This window comes from Lagenorhynchus albirostris, chromosome 2, assembly GCF_949774975.1.
Source record: "Lagenorhynchus albirostris chromosome 2, mLagAlb1.1, whole genome shotgun sequence".
NCBI classification, from domain to species: domain Eukaryota; kingdom Metazoa; phylum Chordata; class Mammalia; order Artiodactyla; family Delphinidae; genus Lagenorhynchus; species Lagenorhynchus albirostris.
Window position 1 is genome coordinate 59,220,833 of NC_083096.1, and position 8,728 is coordinate 59,229,560.

An 8,728-nucleotide genomic window follows, 5' to 3' on the forward strand; every position below is an offset into this window, starting at 1 on the left:
TGTAAGAATGAAATATGCCTTGTTTACTTCACAGGGTTATTGCAATGACTGACTTGGGTACGAAATTTCTTTGTGAACTGAACCTTAAATGTAGATTTTTTTTCCCACCCAAATCTTGTCTTTCAAGCATTCTTAGTGTAGGATTCTGGGCCTTATGCAAGGTCTTGAACAGAAGCAGGTCTGAGGCCTTCTCCTGAGATTAGAAACTAGAGAGGTTCCTTCACTTGTGTTCAAATTGCAACCCAGTGCTTGGATTTTCACGGCAGAAGGTCAGCTCTGCTACCTGGGCCCTTGCTGCGGTGAGATGGAAGGGAATGGTTTGGGGAATCAGACCCACTTGGGTGGGATCCTGTCTCTGCCTCTATGGGGTGAACCTGTAAGTCATTAACCTCTCTGAATTCCAGATTTATTTATGAAATAGGGATACCATTCTCTTCCTTACACAGTTATGCTCCAGATTAAATGAAATAAACCCTTTCTCCCATAACCCGGAATACCAGCCTTTGTGAAATCAACAGAATCCAAGGGACATAGAATGGTCCATTCCTCTGGATTTGTTTGCCAGAGCTCAGTGGACCTGGGCTATATTATTTTAGTTTCCGCGAGAAATAGTTTATTAAATTAAGATTTAATCTTATGATTTAGCTCTGATAAGAAAAATCTGTCCCCTGAATGTTACCTGCTTCCCATGCGTGGCCCTAGTTTTCACCCCTAAGACTGTGCTCTGTTCTTTGACACACGTCTGAAACAGACCTAACTCCATAGTAATTTAATGAGAAGAGATGAGGCAAGAAAGAGGCTTTAGATCCAAACCACACTGTGGAAAATTAATTAAGTTATCCTTTGGACATCTATGCTCTTCCCATTCAAAGTTCCTATTCTCTGCAAGCATAAACCTGTAAATATTCTACTACAAACACAGACCTGTATTCAGGTTGCTTTGAAGGAGGAGTTTAAGGTAAAGAGACTGCTTCCTTGGTTTGGGAAAACAGCAGATATGAAAGAACAGCCACAAAAAGCAAAGTTGGAACAAAATATTTTGGCAGAAACAAAATATTTAGAAGAAAATCAGTACCAAAGTGACCATGAAAATTAAGCTGTCTGAGAATTTTGAGAACGCTCAGAAAGGGTTTTGGGCTTCCATAATGATCGGTAGTGTAATGCATTGTATAATCTATTAATAATAGTCCATAAAATCCATTAATAATCTGGATTTTAAGGGGCAGAGAGACCCTACCTGACATCTGGGTTACATTCCTCATAGAATTTAATCCTTGGCCACAGGTATTATTATCCCCATTTCAAATTTTAGGAAACTGAGGCTCAGAGACATTAAATAACTTAAGTCCACATGGTTAGTAAGTGTCTGTTTAACAAGTAAGGAAAGGTGATATTAAAAAAAGCTGTGTGTGACAAGGTTTTAATTTCCAAAATATACAAACAGCTCATACAACTCAATACCAAAAAACAAACAACCCAATCAGAAAATGGGCAGAAGACCTAAGTAGACATTTTTCTGAAGAAGACATACAGATGGTCCACAGGCCCATGAAAAGGTGCTCAACATCACTAATTATCAGAGAAAGGTAAATCAAAACTACAACGAGGTATCACCCCACATCAGTCAGAAAGGCCATCATTAGAAAGTCCACAAACAGTAAGTGCTGGAGAGAATGTGGAGAAAAGGGAACCCTCCTACACTGTTGGTGGGAATGTAAATTGGTGCAGCCACTATGGAGAACAGTATGGAGGTTACTTTAAAAATAGAGCTACATATGATGCTGAGCATATATCCAGAGAAAACTCTAATTTGAAAAGATGCATGCACCTGAATGTTCATAGTAGCACTATTTACAATAGCCTAGACATGGAAACAACCTAAATGTCCATCAACGGATGAATGGATAAAGAAGATGTGATATATATACACAGTGGAATATTACTCAGCCATAAAAAAGAATGAAATAATGCCATTTGCAGCAACATGGATGGACCTAGAGATTATCATATTAAGTGAAGTCAGACAGAGAAAGACAAATATCATATGATACCACTTATACGCAGAATTTAAAATATGGCACAAATGGACACATTTACAAAACAGAAACAGACTCGTAGACACAGAAAACAAACTTATGGTTACCAAAGGGGAAAGGTGGTAGGGAGGGATAAATTAGGTGTTTGGGACTAGCAGATACAAACTATATAAAATAGATAAACAACAAGGTCCTACTGTACAGCACAGGGAACTATATTCAATATCTTATAATGAAAAAATATGAAAAAGAATATATATGTATAACTGAATCACTTTGCTGTGCAGCAGATACTAACACATTTAAAATAAATAAATAAATAAAATCAAAAATAAATAAAATAAAGACATTAAACTAATACATTAAAAAAGAAATAAAATAAATTTTAAAAATAAAATAAAAGGAGCTCTGTGTCTAATGCTGAAAAGGGAATTTAAAAAATCACTCAAAGTGGATTTTATTTTATTTTTTAATTTTTAATTTTTTTGACCGCACTTTGGTCTTCATTGCTGTGCATGGGCTTTCTCTAGTTGCGATGAGCAGGGGCTACTCTTCGTTGCAGTGCACAGGCTTCTCATGGCGGTGGCTTCACTTGTTGTGGAGCAAGGACTCTAGGCACGTGGGCTCAGTAGTTGTGGCAGGCAGGCTCTAGAGCACAGGCTCAGTAGTTGTGGTGCATGGGCTTAGTTTCTCCGCGGCATGTGGGATCTTCCCGGACCAGGGCTCAAACCCATGTCCCCTGCATTGGCAGGGGGGTTCTTAACCACTGCGCTACCAGGGAAGTCCCAGATTTGATTTTAAATACTAATGCTGGGCTCCTTGAGCAGGCGAAAAGAATGTGTCCATTCCCCAGTTCACACCAAAATCATCCAAGAAAGTGACCTTGAGAGAACAGGCTGTGTTTCTTGATCTCAGCATCCTTAGAACACATCTCTACATATGGAGGTCAATAGATGCTCAAAATAGTTATTGAGTGTTAAATTATATGGGCATGTTTAGTATGAAGAGGGGCTGATGGCATGGGATAGTGGTTTTCAACTAACCAATTAAACATCTACTGCAAACTCCCTATTATAAGAAATGTTACCAGAGACTTGAACACACAGGGGCTGAGTCATGCCCTGAGGGACCCAGCATCTGGAGGTGGAGGGAAGAAAACACCTCTAACTGCAAGTGGAGGCAGTGTGAACTATGGCATGCTGGGTGTGCAAGCTAAGAGACACCACGGTCCAGAGTAGACAGGGGCCACTTGTCAAAGGGCAGCAGAATTTATAGCTAAAGTAGATTCTGAGGGAGGTCTAATTAGGAACCAGAAGGTAAGTTAAGTATCCAAGACAAAGGTATTGAAGTCAGAGATGTCAGACAGGTTTATAAGCTTAGCAGAGAACCAGATGGAAAAGGTACAGAATAGCTTTAAACACCAGACTAACACTGATGAAGTTAACTCGGTAGTTTCTGGGAAAACTTGAGCAAGAGAGGGACAGGATCACAATGATGTTCTGGGAAGATCAGCACGTCTAGGGGTTTAGGAATGGAAAGAAGAGGAAGCAGGGAGACTGGCCAGTAAATGTAATCATTCAAGCATGATGACTACGGTGGAGCCAGGAAGATTCCAAAGTGAAACATGATCAAGGCTTTGGTCACTGGTTGGGGTCCAGAGACTGGGAGGGGGACTGCAAGGGAGTGTAACAAAGAATTCAGAAAGGAAAGACACAAAACAAAGACTCTGGTTAAAAATGGTTTATGCAAATGTTCTTTTTTTTTTTCTTTTACAAAGATCTTGTAGGAAAGTCCCTCCTTTGTTATATTTCCTCTGCTTGAACATATCTCTTTTATTCTTAATATAGGATTGAGTCAAGGATATGTCAAAATGGCTTTGGATTCACGAAGACAAGTGGTGGAGGAGACTGAGGATGGAAAAAGTTCCCAAACTAAGGGATTTTAAAGATGTGGGTTTGAATCAATTCTGACCCTTAAATGAAAGCAATCCGAGTTTAGTTTCCAAAATACAGTTTTGACAGAAACCCTCATGCAAACTGGCCTCCCCTGTCTCAGTGTGCTGGGACCTGTCCATTGAGCTCATTTTTGATTATGTGGTCAGTTTCAGGCGGATTTAGAGTTAACAGACAGGAGGCATGTTTGATGATACCTATGACATGCACAATTGTGCTAGTTACTTCTGAAGCACTGTGTGAATGTTCTAGAGAAATCATTATTTCCTTAGAAAGCATATACTCACCAGAGTAGTTTCTGAACTTTTCTATTATGAAGAATACTCATTAAAGTTTAAAAATTACAGGATAGTAGTTATTTTTATTACCCACTAATTGAGAAAATACAGATTATATATGGATGCTAAAAATAAAAGCTCCTTACCCAGAGGGAAGTTAAGGCCCAGAGATTAGAAACTACTGCTTGTTGCTACACTGCAATATGTTTAAAGAGCCCAGCTTTATAGATATCAGGCCTCTCATCTTCATCAAAGAGTATATTCAACTGCACTCCTCATGCAAAAACGTCTATGTTTGATTTCATGGAGGTGTATAGAACACAACAATTAATCAATTCTATTACACATGGAACATGTACAGAAATAGATCATATCATAGACTATATAGCAGGTGTCAGTAAGTTTTAAAGAAACAGAATCATACAGATCAAAGTTTCCTCTGTTATAAGTTAATTAAAAAAATAAACTTTTGAAAATCCCAGTATGCTTAATAATTTTAAAATATTTAAATAACTCCTAAGTCAAAAAAATCACAAAAATTTGATTATAATTGAATAATATTTAAGATACTACATTTGGTAATTGTGGAGTACAGCAAAAGAAATATCAAGGAAATTTTATCATTTTAATGCTTATATTAGAAAAGCAAAAAGGCAAAAATTAAACACCCCACTTAAGAAGTTAGAGGACAAAAATGATAGAATAAACCATAAGAAAGTAAAAAAAGAGGGAAATAATAAATTTAAGAGCAGAAATTAATATATAGAAAAAAAATAGAGAATCAAAGAGGATCAAAAAGTAGACAAACTGATCAAGGAAATAAAGAAAAATGGTATAAATATACAACATTAGGAGTATAGAAAAGATACAGCTAATGATATCAGAGATGATTTTTCTTTAATTAAAACATTAAGAACAACTTAATAAAAATATATTTGGTAATAGTCAAAATAAACAAATTTGCTGAAAAAAATGTACTTGCCAAATTTACTATTTACTCCTGAAGAAATAAAAAGCCTGAATGGTCTCCTATAATCAATAAAGAATTTGAAACTGGAGTTAAAACTCTTCCCACAAAGTAAACATCAGGCTCAGATAGTTTTACACGTGAGTTCTACAAATTAAAAAAAAAAAAAACTACCCAGATTTTTTCCAAATATATCCAACATTTTCTAGAGATATGAAAAGAACTATCCCCCAATTATTTTATGGAGGCCAAAATATCCTTGATTTAAAAACCAGATAAAGACTTTGCAAGAAAAAGAAATTACAGTCCAATCTCACTTATGAATATATGTGAAAAAATCTTAAACACAGTATTAGCAAGCCAAATATAGCAGAAAATAAAAAATATAACTTCATGCTCAATTTATTTCTGAACTATAAGGGTAGAATTTGCATTAGAAAATTTCTAACCATAATCACCTTCTTAATAGCTTAGTGGAGAAAAACCCCATAATCAACTCAATCAATATTGCAAAAAAAAAGAATTCATGATTTTTAAAAAGGAAAAGAAAAGCTTTTAGCAAGCTAGAAGAAGGAATTTCCTTAACCAAAAAAAAGGGATTCCTAGTAAACACTATGACAAACATCATCCTTAATGGTGAATTGTTAGAAGCTGTGCCTCTTTAATTGGGGGTCAGCCAATGCTACTGACCAACTGTAGTAGCCCGTGAAATTCACCACTCAGATCTCCTGTTTAGGGAGCCAAGTTGACTGACATTCCTAGCTGCTACCCCTCTGGATCCACCACCACTTTCATGCTGAGGCTACACATCATTCAGGCTGCTCTCAGTCAGTGACTGACAAAACTTCTGATATAGCTTGAGCCCATCATATGGGTGTGGACTCCTCTAATGGGCAACCTTGCCTCAAGGATTCCCTTTTGGCCTGGCTGAAGCTGTCTCAGGGCTGTGCTACAGTCTGAAATCCTTCCTACTCACTTCTCCTTCCTTTCTCTTCTTTTTATAGGTGCCATGCTTGCACCCCATCCTGGAGGCTCTTCCTATCTACTTCTGCTCTGTTCCCTTTATCCTTCACAGGTGTTTCTTTTAAAGAAAATACTAAGAACAACTTAATGGTCAACACAGCTCTTGAACGTCTACCCATCTAAGTGCCTATTTCTTGGAGAACCTGTACTGACACACCAACCACACACTAGCCACGACTACTTCTATTCAGCACTGCACTGTGCACTGGAGGTCTGGCCAGCGCAGTCTCTGAACCTCAACTTAGGTTCTAGACACACTAGAGTAGTTGCTTTTCCTTGAATTCACTCTGTGCTTTTCTGTTTCCGAATCTTTACTTGAGCCATTACCTCCACTTTCCCCATTCTCCATTTATTTAAGTCTAGCCCATCCTATAAGACCCAGCTCACAAAAGGGGATTTTTCCTAAATTTCTAAATTGGAGTAATCTTTTCCTCTACTAAAATTCAACAGAACTCTGTGAATTCCCATTGTGTCATACATATCTTATTTATGTGTATGATTCTTCTACTAGATAATTAACTCCTGAAATTGGCCACAGCTAGATAATTAACTCCTGAAAATTGCTTGCAACTGTGCTCATAAATGTTAGAATTATCAAGATCAAAACCTAATCCATCTATAAAGATATATATAATAAAAAAAATGAAATAATGCCATTTACAGCAACATGGATGGACCTAGAGATTATCATACTAAGTGAAGTAAGTCAGACAAAGACAAATACCATATGATATCACTTATATGTTAAATCTAAAAAATGATAACAAATCAACTTATTTACAAGACAGAAATAGACTCACAGACATTCAAAACAAACTTATGGTTACTAAAGGGGAAAGGGGTGGGGGAGGGATGAATGAGGAGTTTGGGATTAAGAGATACACACTATTATACATAAACTAGGTAAACAACAAGGACCTACTGTGTAGTACAGGGAACTATATTCAATATCTTGTAATAACTTAGAATGGAAAACAATCTGAAAACTGAATCACTTTGCTGTACACCTGAAACTAATACAACAGTGTAAGTCAACTATACTTCAATTAAAAAAAACCTAATGCATCTATTTATGGGTTGCAAATAAAAATAAAAAAATACTAATACAAAACATTTTCACTTATTCCAACACACTTCATCTCAGGGATAACAGAATAAATGTCAGCATGGATCCAAACCCTGCAGAGGTCTGGTTAGCTACAAGATCATTTTAGCTTTCCTTTTGCAGGAAGGACTCTGAACAGTTCTCCCCTGAAAAAAAAAAAATAGTTCCAACATGTAATTAAACTAGTATTCAGGAAGTTCTCCTTTACATCTAGCTTAAATTCCTCTTGCTACGACCTCAGTATATTTTCTGTTCTTTGGGGGAACTGGTACAGACAGGTATGATTGACCAACTCTTCCACAAAGAGAAAGCCAATATTCTAGTTACAGTTAACCCAAGATTTTATTTTTTGCCAACTCTTGAGTGCTTTTAAAAATTGTAACAGAATCTGGTGGTGGCCCTGAACTATTCCCCTCTGGGTAAGGGTCTGCTTCTCCGGGTTAGGGTTTGCATTTCTCCCATGGCTGGTGCTATTGTAGGCTAGGCCACTTCCTCAAAGCAGGAGAGAGATTCGGTGGGTCATCTGGAAATATTCCCTGAGGTTATAGGCCACCACTTCCCCTTCCTGTTCTATTGAAATGTAATGCCCAAGCTTGCCTCCCTGGCCAAGCCCTAGCCAGCCCCCAGGTTGGCTCTTTTGTGTGTCAGCCTATGACTACCTATCAAACACTTTCGGATCATGCCCATAATAAGAAAGTCCTGGGAAAACCTGTGGGCTGGGGTTCTGACTCATGCACCCCACCAACAATAGCAAAGGCAAACAAACAAGACATTTGGGCAGCAGGGTGTGCTGCCATAAGTGAAGATAAATCTAACTTTCAGCTTTGTAATGCTGACAAGGAGTATGCCAAGAAACTCACTTTTCCTTAGAAGCAACTTGTTATTGCCAAATATCCTGTTCATCTGATTGGAGAGGAGGTTCCCTTTGTATTCTGAGACTCCGTCCTGACTGTGAATACCAGTTGAACAGCATCCACCCTAGGCTGCAGGACAGAGATGGGGTGCAGAATGGAGCTGTTGTTCCTTAGCTCTGGAGCATCTGGTAGATGCTGAATGACAAATGAGCAGTTAGCACAAACACTGACACTAGTTAATCAGAGTTTGCTTTACCCGTCTTTCTCTGACCCTGTATTTATTGGGCTTTAGAGAATAGTGAACTTGGAATTTAAAAGGCTTGAGTTTAACCCCAGGTCCTGAGTGCATAGCTATGTCTTATTTTCCATGGCTTTAAAATGAAAATATCACCTGCAGAAGGTCTCTGCAGCTAACGTTGCTCCTAAATTGCTCTTATGGACCCCCAAAATAACCAAACCGAGAGACTCTAATACAGGGCTACTTTGTCATTTTTATAAATGTAATGTGGATAC